Here is a 21,660-nt window from a genome sequence, read left to right on the forward strand (position 1 = left end):
GGCTATTGCAATCTACCATGCTTCCTCCTCTGTATGGTTGAAGCTATCTTGTGAATACCACATTTGCACTTTAATAGCTCATATGTGATTGCCAGAAGAGAATCATGTGGCTACAGTAAGCTACCCTAGACCTACTGAATCAGGAACCTTGGGGGTGGGGCCCTAAAATGTGTATTTTAATCAAGTGCACAGGTGATTCTGATGTAACCCTAAGTGTGAGAACCCCTGCTCCGTTGAATACTCTGGGGCTGGGTCCAACTTTCTTCTTTAAGGCCAATGGAGCCTTTCTCAAGCTGCAGGGAATCATGGCTGCTGGCATAGCTGTGCTCCTCATGGGGAACTCCCTTCAGCTTCAGGGACCTGCCTTGCTCAGGGTTATACTTTCTACCCACACGTAGTCCATGGCCAATTACTGGTGGATGTAGGGATACAATCTCCTATCTCAAATTAGGACAACTCTAAAGGGTTTTCCCAGCTCCAGAGGTTACATGGAGCTGGTGTGACCAAATTGCAAGTCAGCTTTTTTCCTTGTCCTTTTCTACTTCTTTACTGCGTTAATTGTATGGCTCTTAAGAGCACCTCTAATATGCCTTTTATACACAACTCTTCATCTCAGAGCCTGTTTCCAGGGAATTAATCCTAGACATATTTGAAATAACATAAGCACAAAGATTTATGTAAGGGAAGATTAAAACAATGTAAATGTCCACAGCATGGTCAAATAAACTATGTAGTCTGTGAAGAGAAATATCGACTGACTTGGAAAGAATTCTGAAAATAGTAATAATAATGATAAAAACAAATAAACATGTAGCACTTACTGTGTATAGACACTATTCTAAGGTCTTTATGTGTAGGTGCTGTTACTGTGCCCAGGTGAAGAAGAGTAGAGAACAGATCAAGGAAGATTCTCTCAGGTAAATAAAATGGCATATTTGGAGATCTAGGGGCAAGAAAGGACTTGAAATATTATATACATTATTTATATATCCATAAAAGTAAGTATATACGGTGAGTGGGAAAAAAGACCAGAGATAAAGCTGGAGAGTTAAGATGGAATTGGTAGGAAGAGGTAGCATGACTGGAGCCTTAGAGACCAGTTAGGAGGTTGTTATTCTGGTCCTAGCAGGAACTGACAATGCCTTGAATTAGGAGAGTGACAATACACATAGGGACCAAATTCATGACATAAAGTTAATTCAGTTTGATAACTTGAATCAGATGTGGGAGAAGAGAAGCAAATTTGGATTTGTTTGTATGTTAGTGATGGGAGTACTGTCAGGTATAGGTGTTTGAACATATTAAATTGGCTGGACATTCAAGTGAAGATCTTGAATAGGCAGATGGATATATGAGTTTTGAATTCAGTCCAAGCTGGAGATTGAATTGGCAGTGTCTGGATCTTATTTAAAGGCATGAGACTAGGTGAGCTCACTTAGGAAATTAGTGTTGGTAGAGAAGGCTTCCCTTCTGATAAGTCTGAGGCCTGATTTGATCAGTCATATATATATGAAACTGTGTGAGACACTACCTTTAAGGGGCAGATGGAAGAGAAGAAGTACAGCAAAGATGATTAAATAGCGTGGAGAAAATGAGAAAACCAGGAGAGGCATGCCCTAGGAATCCAGAGAAGAGAATGCTTAAAAGAGACCAATTGTTCCAGAGAATTGAAAGTGGGTCCTTTGGGCCACTTAGGAGGCCATTAGTAACCTCAACAAGAGCTGTTTGGATAGTGGAGAAAAGATTGTGATAGGTTAAATAGTGAAAGCAAAGATATAAGGAAGAAAGGGAGGGAGGAAGGAAGGAAGGAAGGAAGGAAGGAAGGAAGGAAGGAAGGAAGGAAGGAAGGCTCAGTAGGATGTGTGCAAAATGAAGAAATTTAGAAATATACAGTATTCAATAACAAATTCGTCATCTAAAATAATGTCTATTAAGATCATAACTGTATGACTTTGGACAAGTTATTTAACTTCTATTTCACCCGTAGTTGTTGAGCATTAAATATTTTGGCTGTTTATGAAATGCTTATACTAGTGTTTGGTATATACTAAGTACTAAAAAATGGAGATTCTCAAAATAAAATAGGAGGCATCATTATTATTTTTAGAATCATGTAATTATCATGAAATATCACACTCATAAGACAGGAAGTGAGCCTGCAGTTGAAATGCATTTTTAAAAATTTCATAGTACCAAAAACATATAGACAAATTAAATAAAGATTAAAGAAGAGCCACAGGAGGGAGAATTCATGTCCTTATTACTTGTTGTTATTTTTCATCCAAATTACCATCAATATTGTTTAACAGGTAGCCTGATCTCTTAGGGCCGTGGTCGGCAAACTGCGGCTCGCAAGCCACATGCGGCTCTTTAGCCCCTTGAATGTGGCTCTTCCACAAAATACCATGGCCTGGGCGACTCTATTTTGTAGAAGTGGCGTTAGAAGAAGTTTAAGTTTAAAAAATTTGGCTCTCAAAAGAAATTTCAATCGTTGTACTGTTGATATTTGAGTTTGACTAATGAGTTTGCCGACCACTGTTTTAGGGAGTTGGGGTGACTGCATTTCTGACTAGAAGTGAAGTAAATGTTCACTCCTGGGAGGTGTTATTTCTTTCAGCTCCAAAGAACCAGCTGGTGCTATGAAAACAGTTAATTGGATTTTTCCACCTCCCTCAGAAAAAAAGCTTCTAAAAAAGCTCATTCTCTTTTCAAATGGGAACATTTTATTCACAAAAATCTCATTGTAGTATCCATCTAGTCAAATCTTTAAGAAGAGTTGGTACTTCATCTACTGGATCCCCAGATGCCATTGTGACCACAATAAATAGTGGATGGTTTTTCTTGTTGGGGGGAGGGGAAATTTTATTTTTCTAAATAAATAAATCTTAAGGTAATTAATGATTCTGTGTGTTATAGACCTTACTCAAAATAATTAGTTATAAAACATTTACCTAAAAGATGGCTCGTGCAACTGAGGAACTAAAACTTTAATTTTATTTATCATGCATTAATTTAAAGTTAAAAGCTGATAATTATTAGAAAACGTTTAAATAAGTTTTGAGCAATTCGAGTATGGAAATCTAGCTTTTTAAACTGTAAATTATGTTATATACATACACATCAAGTACTCTTGATGAAATATTGGCATCTGAATTGAGATGTGCTGTAAGTGTAAAATACACAACACATTTTGAAGACTAGTTATTAGAAAACTGTACAATATCTCAATAATATTCCATATTTATTATATGTTGAAATAATATTTTAGATATATGGGGTTAAATAAAATATATTTTATTTGTAGTTTTATTAAGGTGGCTATTGAAAATATTTAAATTACATATATGGCTTGCATTATGTTCTCATGTATACATTCAAAGCTTCATTGAACTCTATCAAAACTACTACAGGGTACATGAAAATAGGTTGACTGTAATTTTGTTTCAAGATAGTGGACTTTAAAATTATTCTAAGCTTGAAACCTTTTTTAATAGTTGTAACCAGACAATCAATGGGTCCATGCTGCCTGTCACTACTCGAGCCAATTAAGCAGAGACAAGGTTGAATCATATGTGAGCATTTATTCCAATAATGCTGGCAGCATTGGGAGAGCAGCAGGTCATCCACAGGAATCTGCTTTGCACCCCACCATAAGCCAGCTGCTTATATTGGGTAGAAGGACAAAGATTACAAGAAGTAGTAGCCAAAGGGGCAAATGGGCAGTTTACAGATAGGCAAAAGAACCAGGGTTTTCAAAGGGATGCAAACAGACTGGGATTCTTCAAAGGACTGGCGATTCTGGTTTCTGCAACAAAGTTGTTAATCTTTCCATGATAATAGGCAGCTCTAAATGGGGAGAATGGGCTGCATTTCCAGGTGAGCTCCCGGTCCCTTTGTAACTCCCAGCTAGGTTAGAATGTGCCTTCTTTATCAGAACAAAACAATCACAGTTAACAGAGCATGATTAACATTTCTTACAATTCTGTTTGGTCCCAAACATTCTAGTTCTGCCCCTATCATAGTGACTATCTGAATCAAGCATATTTGTCTTTATTTCTTACTAGTAGCCCTGCGCACGAATCCATGCACCAGTAATTCTCTGCAGGGCCTGGCCACTCCGCATCTGCTGCCCAGAGGCTCTCCATGGCCCAGTGGCCATCTGCAGCCCAGAGGCCCATCCACAGCTGGGTGCGGAACACTTGCTTCATCGCCATGATGAGGAAGCAAGCATTCTGCCAGGCCGCTCACGCTGCCTGCTCTCAGCAGCCACCCCTTCCAGGACTGGGGGACTCTGACAGGGCTGAGAGGACTGGGCGCCACCATCTTGTGGCTATGGGCGCTTCCATCTTTGTGACAGAGTGACGGTTAATTTGCATATTACCCTTTTATTAGATAGGATTTTCAAATTGATTTTGAAAAAGACAGGAAGGGAGAGGGGGTGTGGGGATGTTACACATAACCTGGGTATACAAAGACAATGCTCTAACCAACTGAGCTACCCAGCTAAGGTATTTCTTATTTTCTTAATTTCTTTTTTTTAAATATATATTTTTGTTGATTTCAGATAGGAAGGGAGAGGGAGAGAGAGAGAAACATCAATGATGAAAGAGAATCATTGATTGGCTACCTTCTGCATGCCCCACACTGGGGATGGAGCCTGCAATCTGGGCATGTGCCCTAAGTGGGAACAGAACCATGACCTCCTGATTCATAGGTCGATGCTCAACTGCTGAGCCACTCCAGCCAGGCTTAATATCTGTATCAAAATACAGAGAAAGTTTAATGCAATACAAAATTCATGATAGGTTTATTTATAATCCAAAAAATTGAAAATAATTTGTACAATAGAAAAATAGTTGAGTAAATCATAGTACATGCTGAATTGAATACCATGAAATTATTAAAAATACTTACCATGCTGACACAGCAATATGTAAAATGTTCATCACACACTGTGAAATTAATAAAGCAGTAAAAAATGGCATTTGTATTGAAATTAGAACAAATTTCAAATTATAACTACATCTAGACATGAATTGGAAAGGGACGTGAAAAAAAATAATTTGTTAGTGGTCGGCAAACTGCGGCTCGCAAGCCACATGGTTTGCCGCTCTGTTGACTAATGAGTTTGCCAACCATCGCGTAAGGCATTATCCTTACCCAGAAGTTTTGACTTCAGGTTAAAGACATTAGTACATTATTAAAATGTTTTTTAAGTGTTTTTCCCTAAGGCAGTGGTCTGCAAACTCATTAGTCAACAGAGCCGCAGTTTGCTGCCCACTGGGCTAGTGGAAGTGTGTGTGTGATTGCTTAACAAAAGGGAGATGTTGTTTTGTATATTATATAAAAACATAATTATTATAAACATTATAACGTGTTTATATGATAAATATATAGTTGATCAGAAAACTGTGTTAGAGTGAATGGAAACATTTAAAAATTTTATTTAGTAATTGAAAACTTTCCCAGTAATTCATATTTGGATTGAATTAACTGGGTCTCTTCATATAATATAGGATACGTTTATTTTCCTTCTGAAAGTATACTAAAGCCAAATGCTCTTCTCCAGGTCACATTTCCCAGGCAGACTCCTACTTACTATATATTATTCTGTTGATGGTTTTAGGACAAAGGAGATCAAAAGGACATTTAGAAATGCAGTGCTCTGATTGTTAGAAGATAGAGGGGGTTGAGACTGTCAGAAACATTTGCAAATGTGTGAAGAACAGAATTCTGCCCAAGAAAGAGAAAAAAGAATGTCACCCAGAGGATAATTCAGTACTAATGTAGGGTGACAGTACCATGACACTTCTCTCTCTTCCTGACCAGATTTTTCATTTCTCTTGTTCCAGTTCATTCTGATGATGATGTGCGGCCTAATTACTTTTTTTGGCATGGCTTTAATTGAGGCCCTTAAACTCAACATTACATAATTGTTTGCATTTTTTTCTTTTTAACCCTTTCAATAACTTCTTTAGTCAGTGAATTTCTGCTGACTTTGAAAGCAAAAAGTATTCATTTTCTTATATTTTCAAATCTAAGTAACCTTGTCTAAAACCAGTTCATCAGCAGGATTTGAAGTAGGGTTATAAAAGTGTTATTAGCATACACACATCATTAATCATTTCTACATTATAATGCACTTGACCCATAGCACTTTAATACCCTGGCTTTGGAGGAGAATGAAGTGATTAGGGAAACACAATTTGAATACTGAGGAAGGGTAGTGTGTTTTAATATATTAACCTTGAAATAATTTTCAAGTGACAGGCTTATAGGTGCTGACATTTTTTCTTTCTTATATTAAACTAGAGGCCCGGTGCACAAAATTCATGCAGGGGGGGGCTCCCCTAAGCTCAGCCTGCACCCTCTCCAATCCAGGACCCCTCAGGGGATGTCCGACTGCCAGTTTAGGCAGGATCGGGCCTAAATTGGTCCTGCCTGCCTGGTCACCCCTAACTGCCTCCTCCCTGCTGGCCTGGTTGCTCCTAACTGCCCCCCCCCACCAGCCTGGTCACCCCTTACTGCCTCCCTTGCTGGCCTAATCGCCCCCAACTGCCTCCCCCTTGCTGGCCTAGTTGCTCCTCACTGTCCCCCCTGCCATCCTAATCGCCCCCAACTATCCCCCTCCCAGCCTGGTTGCCACACACAGCCTGCTGTTCAGTCGTTTGGTCATCCCTCCCTAACCCCCACTGCCGGCCTGGTCGTAGACAGCCATCTTGTGAGGGCATGATGGTCAATTTGCATATTATCTCTTTATTATACAAGATAATGTGCAGGAATAATTTTTATTTACCAGTTATCCTCAGCATTACTCAAGCTACACTATGAGTGCTTTAGAAGCAGTTTGGCTAAATGGACAGAAAGTAGACCTTGGAATCAGAAATCCTGGGCTCTAATTCAGTCTCTGCCATATCATGCTTTAGGGTAAGTTGCTTAAGCTCTTTGAACTTCAGTTTCCTCGTCTTTAAAATATGAGTAATATCACATATCGTATTGCATCATTGTGAGCATTAAATTAGCTAAAGCATGAAAACCACATAGATTCTACTGGCATATAATTGGCTCTCAATTAATGATAGCTATAGCAAGCATTGGGCCCCACTGAGATTATTACTCTACTTTAACAAGACGTCTACAGCACTAAGGAGCATGCAGAGAAGAGAAAGAAAATTCTCGGTGTAGAAAAATAGGCAATTCTCAAGCAAGTTTTAAAAAAAAAGGAATTCAAATTACTTTAAATGAATTTATGACCATTGCAGGCATTATCTAGTAGCCTTCTTTAAAACATGGAGAGGTGTTATGAGGGGGGAAAGGAGTTCATGTCTTTCCAGCTCCCTTCTAAAAAAAAAAAGGAATAGAAATTAGCTTAAATTTTAACACACGACTTAGGATCAGCAAAATGACTACCATTTTAACTATGAAACATCAGAACAAATTCTAGGAAAGATTTCAAATTTCCCTGCGTGATCACAGGTGATTGCCTGTACAATATCCATTTCATCTTTGCCTTTCTTTTTCTTTTTCTTTTTTTCTTCTAATCCTCACCTGAGGATATATTTTCCATTGATTTCCAGAGAGAGTGGAGAGAGAGAGAGAGAGAAACATTGATGTGAGAGAGACACATCGATTGGTTGCCTCCTGGACATGCCCCGATCAGGGTTGGGGAACCTGCAACCAAGGTACATGCTTTTTTTTTTTTTTTTTAATGTATTTTTATTGTTATTTTACAGAGAGGAAGGGAGAGGGATAGAGAGCTAGAAACATCGATGAGAGAGAAACATCGATCAGCTGCCTCCTGCACACCCCCCACTGGGGATGCACCCGCAACCAAGGCACGTGCCCTTTACCGGAATCGAACCCGGAACCTTTCAGTCCGCAGGCTGACGCTCTATCCATTGAGCCAAACCGGTTTCGGCTAAGGTACATGCTTTTGACTGGGAATCAAACCAGAGACCCTTCAGTCCACAGGCTGATACTCTAACCACTGAGCAACCAGCCAGGGCCTTCTTTGCCTTTCTTAACAGTACCCAGAGCCTCCTTTGCTTATCCATCCCTCCTTCACAGCCCAAGAGTTTGGGGTTGGGAAGCTCCCTCTTCCCCTAGGTTTAGGGTGGATTCAGATTTGCCTTATGTTAATGAAGTCATCCATCACCCAAGTGGTCATGGGAGTTAAGATGTCCATTCAGAGTTAATTTCAGGACTCTTACTTGACAGGCTGCAAAATAAGTTCTCTTTCTTCATAAAGGTTAGTGCAATATTCAAATGTGAAGCCTGGAACTGTGACAACCATTTCAGAATTATGAGAGAAGCCAACTAAGGGAGGAAGACTGGGAAGAGAAAGTAGGACATTGATGACATTGCAGAGCTGACCAGTCAAATCAACTGTAGCCCACCTGACCTTTGGACTTTCCAGTACATGAGCCCAAATCCCTTCTATTGTTCAAATGTTTTTCTCTATTGCAACAGACAGTAATAGACAGATGCAACCATCCATTCTGAAGTTTTATCTCATATTCAGGTATCTTCGTGTTTCTTCTCCCCCAAATGGTCTACAAACATTATCAGGAAGAGCAGTTATAACTTTTGTTTATTTTAGATCTCCCACCACACCTAAAATCATGCCTTTTGTGCAGTAGACCCTCTAGAAATGTTTGTTTACTGAGGGTCATGGCTGACTAGCCCATCTTCAAATCATATTGTGTGAATCTCAGCAGGTGCGCAGATTGGTTTGTAAGTTGTCTTCAACCCCTTTTCCCATGCTGGGCTATCACTGTCATTATCTTTCAGACTGGTGATAGTTTCAGCAAATGAGTTTGCTACCTTTCATTTAGCTCTCTGCCATCAGGTGCTAGCCAGAACTATACAATATCCATTTCCTCTTTGCCTTTCTTGTCTGGTAGCAGGGGGGGTGGGGAGGGCAGGGAGGTTTTAAGGGAATTTTAAAACCATCACAGCAGTCATCACTCATTTTGAGGATGTACTAAATATCTACAGGGGGAAAAAAACTCCCAGAACTCTTGGAAAATTAATATTTTAATTCAACTCTATGCATGGCTTGCTCTTGCAGTATTACTTATAATAGAAAAACTGAATTGTTAACTAATTCTCCTTCAAGTAACTCGTAGTGTTAGCATTTGAAATATGTCTATGGTAGGAAAAATTATGTGTGAGATCAATGTAATTAGCATAGTTCATCACATGCTATGGGCTTCAAAAATCAGTGTTGGGTGAATGTCAAATCTTCTTCTGTGTGTGATCCTACAACGTCCTGCTGTTCCCAAATATCTGAGCACCCCTGTCATTGTTATGTTTCTTCCAAACAGTCTTCTCAAATAGCTAAAGCCATGGGAATGCTTTCTTTTTCTCCTCCTAAATGAAAGCTAGTGACCAAAAGCTTTTGAAATTAATTTAGTACACATGTAATAATAATTTAACTCTTTCCATTTCTCTGAACCCACTTTGGCATAATGAAAGCTATCTCCATCACGTCCCATTGAAAAAGATAAATGCAATTTATTTTTTAAAAATATATTTTCATTGATTTCAGAGAGGAAGGGAGAGATAGAAACATCAATGATGAGAGAGAACCATTGATCGGCTGCCTCCTGCACACCCAACACTGGGGATCAAGCCCGCAACAAGCCCACAACCCGGGCATGTGCCCTTGACCGGAATCGAACCCAGGATCCTTCAGCCCACAGGCCGATACTCTATCCACTGAGCCAAACTGGCTAGGGCGATAAATACAATTTAAATCACAGTTCTATCCTTTCCCCTGACTGAGAGGTATATCTAATTCTAGGTAGGCGATTGTAGGACTCAGGACAAGTTACAGAAAATGTCTTGGTTTGTAGGACTCCTGGTATTAACAGAATTGAAGTTCTCTGTGTTTGCATATAACAAACAAAGAGCAAGGGCTGACAAAGGGCAGGCTTATTTCCAAGTTCCTGACCTTTTAAAGACTTGCAAAAATGAGAATGTGTTCTCAGCATAGTGAGGATTCAAGGCCACAGGAAAAGAAAATGAAACTATCCAATTATGACAAATTTTCATCACAGTGTTCATAGCTCCTTTCTGAAGCCATCCAACAGTCTTCAGTAAGATGCCAAATTAATTATTATCTTGAGCTTTCTCCTTGTCTCCCCATTTGTAATAACATGACTGGCTTTCTAGCCACACAGCCCCTCCCCCACTACCAGTTGCAGCCTCCACCCTAAACTAACAGCTGACATTTACACAATGTTTCCCGTTTATGAACTATTCCTCTAGTCATTTTGCATATTTTACTTCAATTCTCCTAATAACCCTATGAAGTAGATACTATTATTGGCCCCATCTTGTAGATGGGGAAACTAATGCACAGAAAAGTATTTTTCCAAAATAATATGCCTAGCAAGTGGCAGAACCAGGATTTGAACCCAGGAAGACTAGATCTAGGAGTGTATACTTTTAACCATTGTGCTCCACAGTCTCACAGATGAGAATGGGGGATGTAGTGGGGATTATGGAAGCTGGTCCTTAAAGCCCTGCCTTCCTGGGACTCTCCGCATCATCCATTGTCTTCATCACCATATTTAGCACTTCATTCATTTGACCTCAGGTTCTGAGATCAAAAGAATATAAGGTTAGATTAGCAACATGTCAGACCTGCAGATCAGACTTGATCTGATTTGCTTTGGACTTGTTTCCATGACTAAGTTGGTATCTTAACATCACCTCTTGCTCTCCCAAGGCATAGTCCATGCCCAGTATAGTTAATTCTTTGGAACTAATGTCTGGGATGGAATCCCAGAGCCAGATGTTGGAGCTGCCTGATCCTAGCTTGCTAAGTAAGTACTCTCTGCCTCTTTATCAGTTTGTGGACTCTGTTGCCTGCTTCTGTCTGTTGTTCATCACCAGTCCTCTCTGTGCCTGTCTCAGCCCAGGCTTTGCACAGTTTTTTAGTTATCTGCCTTTCCCAAGGTTGGCAATTCAGCTCTCTGGACTTCCTTCACTACTTTACATTACATTACATTACATTACATTACATTACATTACATTACATTACATTACATTACTTCCTATCCATTACAGAGATATTGTATCACATAAGATCATGTATTGAAAAGCACTTTGAAGACTAGATTACACTAAACAAATGTTAGGCATTATTAGTCCAAAGAACACTATAGAGTCTTTAAAATGTGGAAAGAGTAAGTGATTTCTACTCTGCATTGTAAACCAGCCCAACAATTAGTCCTTATGTTCCTGTCCTCTAATCTTTATAGCAGGTGTTGATATATGGAGCAGAAAGAACCAAATGCATTAGGTAACCTAAGAGCTTATGATAGTCGCAGGCATTAGATATACAGGTCTCTGGGGTCTCTCAACATATCAAATTCTTCAGCACCCTCTTCAAATCTCTACTTTCTTCATTAGACTTGGAATAAAACTTTCTTAGACTAAGCCAGAGATTGCAAACTGGGTGGCTTACTGGCTAAATTTGGTTCTCTGATATACTTTGTTTGACAGAAAATGATTCTTTAAAAAAAAATGCATATGAATACATTTAGATAATATTATAGGTTGGTTCTCTGAGAAGCAACCTTGAACCAAGGATTTGCTTTGGAGGGATTTATTAAGAAAGTGCTTCCAACAGAAACTGATAAATGGGTCCCAAAGCAGAATAAAGCAGGGGAAAAGGCAAGTAAGGGTGTGATTTCAGGTGATGTCCCAGATCCCACAGGGAGCACTAGGGCATAACTGATACCTCAGAGTTTATCTTGCCTAGAGGTAAAGGAAGTAGGCTTTTATACCCCTACTCCATTGGCTATGGATGCCAGGAAGAGGGGAGGGCAAAATCTCTAGGCACTTCTGTCCTTCTCAGAGACTAACTCTAGGGCCCAAGAACAAGCCTCAGGTGGACAGAGGGGTGAACCACTAGCAGCAAAGCATGGGGAGCTGGAAAATGGGTACACAGAGCTGGTAAAAGTGATCTGAGGGCTCCAGTTGGGGTACTAACAGGGTCTACTGCAGATGGAGTACATGCTCTCCAGTTTGCCACACTCGGACCATTCCCAATACTTGCCTTTGGCTAGCTGAAGCTCCAGTTTCTATAATGCAGGTGCTTGGGCATGACACTATGGTTAGAAGGGGTTTGCTAGGGCCAGGGCCCCTGTTTGGAGTCTGTGCTTACTTAGCACTTTATATGAGATGAAAAAACCAGTTGTCCATATCTGAGAATGGGGAAATGTGATGGAGATTATGGAAGTTGGTGTTAAAGTCCTGCCTTCCTGAGACCCTCCCCATTGCCCATCACCATATTTAGCCACTTCATTCATTTGGCCTGGCCTCAAAGGCATTTCAGTTTGGTGATGTATAACTAGTGTGATGGAAGATGAATAGGGTCCTGGAATGTCAGATCTGAAAAGATTTAGAGTGTTGGGCCTCTTGGTTAACATTAGAGATTGCACAGGGAGGCTCCAAGAAGTTGTGACTCTCATAACATCACAGAATTAGTCATGGGAGAAACTATGATACTCTTACATCATCTGATTCCCATGGGGTTGCTCAGTCTGGAGACCAGCATCATCCAGTGCTTCTACATGTGGAATACTAGGTTGATTCCACAGAGAAATCAAGTTGAATGAATTTACTAAATTGCAGTGCACAATGTAAATGTTAAAGGGTGTTTATAACCTCAAAAAATATCTTCTGCTGAAACTGATGAGTTTTAAGGGGTAGTAGCTACAGGTCATTGCACAGAAAATGGAGGACATTAAACCTAATTCTCTCTATGATGCCTTTCTAATATCTCCTACTAGTAAATGTGTTTTATATCCTTAACATTTCCCACAAACTCATCTCTAAAGGTCTTGCTTGATTTTTGTCCACTAGAGATGATAACCGAGGTAGCTCGGAAAATTGGCTTATATTTCACAGATTTTAAATGTAAGTGATCTTATAACTCTAACCTTCTGAACTATTCCAAGCATTAGCTTGTTGAAGATATATCCCTAAAAACATGGATATGCCAATTCCATGAGATAATGCCCAAACTAACAGTTAGCTCTGTGGTTGGCATAAAGAAGCAGCCCAAACAATTTTTTTAAGCAATAACAAAAATTATGTAAAGAACTGCATACTTCCAATTTAGGTTGGAGGAATATCTTGAGATGCTTTTCTTTCTTTTTTATTTTTTTATTTTCCAACACCTACCTGGGAAGCAGGAAACTCGAAACTCGACCTGGGTGATTATTGAGACAAGTCTTTAAAGGAGAGCCATGGAGGTCAGGCTGAATGGTAGACATTCTTAGAACCTGAACCCAGAACAAAGGAAACTGGTGATGAAGTAGAACACAAATCTGTGGTTTGGAATATGAGATCCCAGGTGGACTGAAGCTGGAGATGGAAAAGGCACAGTGGGAACCTGGGAAGGCATTACAGGTAGTAGAGACTAGAGGTGAAGATTCAGGACTCTCAATTCCAGCTGTCTTGTAGCCTGGGCAGCTGTCTTGCTCTGGGGAGAGGGTTAAAAGCAGCAGGCTCTGGCCTGAATCATTGAGGATCACACACTTTCAAAACCTGAAAGTCACATGCTGCCTGCAAACCCACGGTTATTCTGGGCAGCTAACAATTAGCCTTATGTAAAGAGCTCTCTCATTTATCTGTCTTCACAATTGACATCTGATGGAGTCATTTGAGTCACATCAAGCTCTTTGACAAATGATGGTGGGTATGATTTATTTGGCTCTTAAACAATTCAAGTGCAACCCAGATACATGGTCTCCCTCCCTTCCCATTTCAGAAGGCAGTATCGTTTCAGCTACAGGGACAAAGAGAAGATTCCATGCTACCACAGCTGCCCCCAGATCCTGGGTCTTTCCTTCTGTTCTGTTAGCCAGCCTACTCCTTCTGCGCATAGTGCTGGTGTTTCTAAAGTTTGGTACATATGGTGGGCTGAGCCAGCATGAGGATGAGGCGATTCAAGCCTCCCTTTCTTGCCCATGGATTATTCAGTTGTCCTAAGATTATCTTATTAGAATGAGCAGATAGGGGCAAATTTTATTTATGGGAGGGTTAAGCCATTTCAGAACAAGTTTATGAGGAAGGAAGGTAAAGAGTCAACTTCTCCCTCCCCTGGATGGTAGGGAGTGGCTTCCTTTTTGCAATTCTCTGTGTGAGGTACAGACAGACAACTTCCTTTTGTTAATAGGCCTATTATTCTAAGTGCAGACATACATCCCTAAACAAAGACATTTTCTTTCCAGGCTGGAAAAAACACACCATTCTGAGGAAGGAAGATTTTTTTCAATTAGCAGAGTTGTCCAGCCCTTGGTGCTAGTGGGCCCCATTGATTGTGTGTTTGATTTTTGTTCTTCTCTATTCCTCTACCCACTATAAAAATAAAGAAGCTATATTAATCTTTAATGACTAATTTCTTCTTATAATGTAAAGTACTCTTGATTAGATGTTAATTCTTCTTCGCATCTGCAACCCCCTAAATGCAAAAAAAAAAAAAAAGGTTTCCTAAGTGTTTTTATGACAACAATGAGTAACTAGGAAACTGAACTAGGTCTTTTTGAGTAATCTTGCCTCTCATTTTGCTACTGCTATACTAGACTCTATCTGGAAAGCATTGGTTCTGGATTGAATTGCAAAATAGATCAAGATGTCCTAAGCCATCCTTGCTCTCTGTGCTTGCTGCCTCCCAGCTTCAGTGGCAGAGGGGCCTGCTTCCTTAGACTCTGATGGTGCTAGCTCTCCAGCAAAACCTGCTCTTGGTTATGTGTAATAGAATTAATAAGAGTTTACAGTTCCTTCCAAGTCTATGGTAGAACAGAGGTTATCAACTAAAATTTCCATTGGGGCAGACAGATGACTTACTGAGGAAAGTGGGTAGACAGGTAGCTTCTATTCAAGTCTAGACAACTGAAAATGAATGAATGCTGACCTGGTATTGCCAAGTCTTTCAGTTTTTTCAAGAAAAGCTGAAAAGCTCGATTTTATGTGAAATCTCCAAATTTTTACAGTGAGCTATATAATATGATACCATTTAGGTAATTTAGAATACAGGCACACAATTCCACTCCAGACTATCTACCTAAGAGAAATTATTAGAGCATTGGCCTGCATACCAAATGATCATGGGTTCAATCCCTGGTCAAGAGCATGTACCTGGGTTGCAGGTTCAATCTGGGCGTGTGTGGGAGGCAACCAATCGATGTATCTCTCTCACATCAATGTTCCTCTCTATCTCTTTCTGTCTCTCTATCTCTTTCTCTCCCTCTCTCTCCCTCTCTCTTCCTCTCACTCTTCCTACCTCCCTTCCATTCTCTCTAAAAAAGAAAATCAATGGGAAAAAAAATGTATCCTTGGGTGAGGATTAATACAACAACAGGAATGTACAAAAATGTTTATAGAATCTTTATTTATAAAATCCAGACATGAGAAGCCAATGTCTCTTATTGAATCCTGGCTCCCTACGTTGCTACCAAAATCACTTGTTGATAAGACAAAGTCAAGTCAAGAACTGTCTTGACAAAATCTCCTTAGTGAGTGTCTCAGATTGCAAAGGGCAAAATCAAGATATTCATGAAATTCTGAAGTTGGCTTTAAAGTGAATCTTCCATTGTACGGGAATGAGTTTTGGTTAGGACTGGGTAAGGGTAGTGATATAATAATTTAGGATTGATGGACACAGCAAGGCAAGGAAATGGTTTAAGGAGCATAAGAGTGTAAATGATCATTTGATGCTTTTCATTGAAGAATTTCTTTCAGGAAGTTCCTAGAGTGAATAGAAAAGTGGTTTGCAGCGTTCATCTTCCTGGATAAGAGTTTCCTGAAATAGTAAAATTATACTGATGATGCCAGTGGAATAGTAAGCTATGTTAATGTAGGAAGTGAGCTGTATGAAAGTAGATGGTTTGGGTTCTCACCTTCAACGAAAGAATGATAAATTATGGTATGCTTATAAAATGAATACTACTCAGCAATAAAAAATCAATAAACTTCACACAACAGCATGAATAAATTTCTACAGACATAATGATGAGTGAAAGAAGACAGATGCAGATGAGAACATGCTGCATGATATACTCAAGAACATATAAAAAGTTCAAGAACAGGCAAGGCTAATCTATAGATATAGAAGCCAGAATAGAGGTTACCTCTGCAGAAGAGCAGGTGATAGTTGTGGTGTTACTTGGGAATGGGTACAAAGAAACTTCTAGGGTTTTGGAAATATTCTCTACCTGGGGGTGATTACATGGAGATACATATAATATATGATCCTTGAGCACTATACCTAAGATTAGTACACATTATGCACTTTAATATCTGTCTTACTTCAATTAAAAAACACACAAACCCACTCTAGCCGGTTTTGCTCAGTGGTTGGAACATCAGCCTGCAGACTAAAAGGTTGCAGGTTCAATTCCAAGTCAAGGACAAAACCTCGGTTGCAGGTTCCCCAGCCTTGGTAAGGGTGCATGCAAGAGGCAACTAACTGATGTTGGCAGGCAGGTCAATGTTTCTCTCTTCTCTCTCTCCCCCTCCTCCCTCCCTTCCACTCTCTCTAGAAATCAATGGAAAACATACCCTCCAGCGAAGATTAAAAAAAAAAAATCTTACATCAAAGGAGCTCATGTGGATTTCTGATAGAATACCATACTGTCATTTTCATGGTCATTTGTCAGGTTTCTATCTCAGGCAGTGGGAGAAGATGCAGCCAGATTCTTGATCGTGAGCCAGGAGGAAAGGCAGCGAGCTCTGGATTTCACAAAAGGAACAAAGCTTCATTTATAGCACACCACTGCGCATGATAGAATTTCACGAGTCAGTCGATAGGATAATGAAACAGTGTAGGTCAAAGACTAGACACAACCATTCAACCCCCTGAAAATCCATTAGGCGAAAGCTTGAGAAACATTACTTAAAAGCTTCAGTAGTTAATTGTTTGTGCATTAGTGCTTTATTGCAGCTGAACAATGATGAGAAAATAATAAAGCCCAAATTCTCAGCAACATTACTTTGTCATAAAAATCAACTCCAAAACATAGAAATCTTTGTTTTGTTTTTTCCCCCACTGTTTGAATTTCTTACTCTTGTGCTTTGCTCCTGTGATTTCCTCTCCCTGGGCTGGCTCCTCTGCTCTTTAAAATCCTTGTTCCAGAAATCATAATCCTCTCTAGGTAACTTAACATGGTAAATTTTTTTCTCCATCCTAAATTCTGAATCCTGCCCTGACCGGTTTGGCTCAGTGGATAGAGCGTCGGCCTGTGGACTCAAGGGTCCCAGGTTTGATTCCGGTCAAGGGCATGTACCTTGGTTGCGGGCACATACCCAGTAGGGAGTGTGCAGGAGGCAGCTGATTGATGTTTCTCTCTCATCAATGTTTCTAACTCTCTATCCCTCTCCCTTCCTCTCTGTAAAAAATCAATAAAATATATTAAAAAAATAAAATAAATTCTGAATCCTTTTAGCAATTTAATACATAGTTTCTTCTAGTAGTTTAAAATCAACTTTACTGAACTGTAATTAACATATAATAAAATGTACTCATATCCTATCTAATAAAAGAGTAATATGCAAATTGACCATCATTCCAACACACAAGATGGCTGCCCCCATGTGGTCAAAGATGGTTGCACCCATGTGGACACAAGATGGCCACCACAAGATGGCTGGCAGGGGAAGGCAGTTGGGGGCAATCAGGCCAGCAGGGGAGGGCAGTTGGGAGGGACCAGGCCTGCAAGGAAGGACAGTTGGGGGCAATCAGGCCTGCAGGGGAGGGCAGTTAGGGGTGAACAGGCTGGCAGAGGAGGGCAGTTGGGGGCAACCAGGCTGGCAGGGGAGGGCAGTTAGGTGTTACCGGGCCAGCAGGGGATGGCAGTTAGGGGTAATCAGGCCGGCAGGGGAGCAGTTGGGCATCGATCAGGCTGGCAGGGGAGTGGTTAGGGCAGCCTTGGGCAAACTACGGCCTGCGGGCTGGATCTGGCTGTTCTATCTGGTTCTCTTGCTCTCCCCTCCACTCCTTTACTTTGAATTTATATTAGTTCACACAAACACTCCATCCATGCTTTTGTTCCGGCCCTCTGGTCCAGTTTAAGAACCCATTGTGGCCCTCGAGTCAAAAAGTTTGCCCACCCCTGGGTTAGGGGGTGATCAGGCTGGCAGATAGAAGCGGTTAGGGGCAATCAGGCAGGCAGGCAGGTGAGCAGTTGGGAGCCAGCAGTCCTGGATTGTGAGAGGAATGTCTGACTGCCTGTTTAGGCCCAATCCCACCGGGCCTAAACAGGCAGTCGAACATCCTTCGAGGGGTCCCAGATTGGAGAGGCTGCAGGCTGGGCTGAAGGACACACCCCTCCCCCACCCTGTGCATGAATTTCATGCACCAGGCCTCTATTCTATATCATAAAAGGCCTGTGGTCGTCACACCATAAGGGCAGAACGACCAAACAACCGGACTCACTAGGAGGTGCATTGATGGGTCCTGTGGCGCCTGCGGCAGGAGGGACTTCTGGGTCCTGCAGTGGTGGCAGGAGGGAGTCTGGGTTCCTACGGCGCAAGGGTTCTGGGTCTCGTGTGATTTCCCGCACTGGACCTCTAGTTAAATATAAGTTGGATGGGTTTTGACAAATAATTTATACACCACTAAAGCCACCACTACAATCACAATAGGAAATATTCCCATCACTTCAAAATGTTTCTTCTTGTCCTTTGCAGTTAATTCCCTTACTGCACCACCACTTCTGCCCCACGCAACTGCCAATCTGCTTTCTGTCACTATGCATTAGTTTGGCCTATCTAGAGTTTCATATAAATGGAATCATATAGTACCTACTATAGTCTCCAACTTATTTGACTCAGCATAATGTTCTTGAGATTTATCAATGTCATTGTGTGTATTAGTATTGTTTCTTTGATTGTTGAGATGTATTCCATTGTACAAAGATACCACAAGGAGTTGATCCATTCACCTGTTCTTGGAGAGTTGAGCTGTTTGCAGTGATTTGCTGCTATCCATAAAGCTAATATGGCCCTAGCTACTATGGCTCAGTGGATAGAGAGTCAGTCTGTGGACTGAAGGGTCCCAGGTTCGATTCCAGTCAAAAGCACAGGCCCGGGTTGTGAACTCAATCGCCAGTATGGGGGCATGCAGGAGGCAGCCAATCAGTGATTCTCTCTCATCATTGGTGTTTCTATCTCTCTCTCCCTCTCCCTTCCTCTCTGAAATCAATAAAAATATATAAAAAAGGAATATCTTTAAAAATAAATAAACAAAGGTAATATGAACATTGGTCTGCAGTCTTTGGACAAACATTTTCTCTTTGCCATACATGCACTCACACAATTGTATGATAAATATATTTTTAACTTTAAAGAAAACTGTGGAACCATTTTGAAAGTGGTTGTACTGTTTTATATTCCCACCAGCTGTGCATGAGATTTTCAGTGCTTCCACATCCTCATTAGCACTTGCTATTGTCAGACTTTTCGATTTTTGTTTCTCTAGTGCAAGTATGGTGATATGTTATTGTGGTTCTAATTTGTATTTGCCTGAATGCTAATGATAGCATGCTTTTAGATGCCTCCCTCCACCCCTCCCTCTCTCTCTCTGTGAAGCTCTAGTGCTCTTGATTTGCAGTTTGAGTCTCTTCTTCTGTTTCTCACACTAGTTGTTCCTCTTCCTATTGTTGACTTGCTGTGCCTTTGCTCTGATGTTCTTTCCCATATTGTCCCAGACTGGCTCCTTCTCATCAGTGAGCACTCACCTCAAATGTTGCCTCCTCAGAGAAGCCTTTACTTACTCTTCATCACCTCACCCTATATGGTTGTTTTCATAGCACTTTTATAACTGTCTGAAATTATTTATGTATTTGTTTACTATCTTGTCATCTATCTCCACTAAACTCCACAAGAACAGGGTCTTTGTTTGGTTTGTGGTCAATCAGGACAATTAAACAGTAGAGATCAAGGACCAGATACAACCATTCAACCTCCTGAACATCCATTACTTGAAAGCCTTGGAAACATTATTTAAAAGCTGCAATGTTAGATTGTTGGTGCATATTTAAAAGTGTTTTATTGCTGCTATTAGGATAGTGCATGAAACAGTGTAAATCAGCCGTGGGCAAACTACGGCCCGCGGGCCAGTTCCGGCTGTTCTATCCAGTTCTCTTGCTCTCCCCTCCGCTCCTTTACTTTGAATTTATATTAGTTTACACAAACACTCCATCCATGCTTTTGTTCTGGCCCTCCAGTCCAGTTTAAGAACCCATTGTGGCCCTCGAGTCAAAAAGTTTGCCCACCCCTGGAAATGCTCAATAGGTATTTGCTGAATAAATAGCAGTGTTGATTTCACAAAGTGCTCGCCCAAGAGTCTCACTTCATTCATTTATTCATTCAGTGCACATTTAATGAAAACTATAGAAATATACCCAGCATTATGAGGATATAAAGAATAGTTAATCCTACTCTTAATTTGCTTATGATCTTATGGTTGAGAGAGACCAGGGTTGCCAGATTTAACAAATAAAAACATAGGAGCCTAGCTGAAATTGAAATTCAGATGAGCAACAAATAAAAATTTTTAGTATAAGTATATCCCAAATATTGCATGGGATATACTTCTACTAAAAAATTATTTGTTGTTTTTTTTTTAACCTGAAATTCAAATTCAACTGGCCACCCTGTATTTTATCTGACAACCCTGGATGGAGACTCATGTTCAAAATGATGTTATAATATGGTACAGTACTTACAGTTACAGACATCAAGATTCAGGGTGAGAGCCCTAACCGGTTTGGCTCAGTGGATAGAGCATCGGCCTGCAGACTCAAGGGTCCCAGGTTAGATTCCCGTCAAGGGCATGTACCTTGGTTGTGGGCATATCTCCCGTAGGGGGCGTGCAGGAGGCAGCTGATTGATGTTTCACTCTCATTGATGTTTCTGACTCTCCCTCTCCCTTCCTCTCTGTAAAAAATCAATAAAATATATATTTTTTTAAAAAAAGATTCAGGTTGAGAGACCACAGATTGATTAACTCTGTTGGACATTTGTCCTGGGACCCATTGTATGAATAGGAGTTTGTCATTGTAATTAGAGAAAAATGGCAAGAGAGAATAGGCACAAGATAGAGTTGTGGGAAGATTGGGTGGGTTTGGAAAATATGACGCTGAGGGCCATAGAGGTTTTAGTGCCCCAAAAGATTGTGGGGATAAATTAGCTGGAGCAGGAAGAAGCTAGAGGATAGGTGGGGTCAGATTACGAAAGATCCTACACATAAACTAAGAAGGGGAGTTATTCTCCTCTAGACCTGCATTTGCCAGGCTCCTCCTCTTTCTGCCTTTAAAAGAGAAATTCTGGAATCCTTTTCACAAAAATATATAATCTTACTTTTTTGGATTTACTTTTTAATAATCTTATGATGTATTATAATTGAATGTATTGAAGCAAAAATATATAACTCCTGGATTATAAAGTTTCTTTTAAATACACTCCTTAATGTCAGTAACATATGAAGACAACATATGACTGTTCCCTAATTAACAATGAATTCATGCTGTTTGCTTTTCACTCTGTAATAAGTGTGATTTATTAACTCTGTAAGAAATTAGGATATGACATATTATACTGTGTCTGACTTTGTGGCAAAGTACATGCTAAAATGTGGAA

The sequence above is a fragment of the Plecotus auritus genome (assembly GCF_963455305.1).
Source record: "Plecotus auritus genome assembly, chromosome: 6".
NCBI lineage: Eukaryota > Metazoa > Chordata > Mammalia > Chiroptera > Vespertilionidae > Plecotus > Plecotus auritus.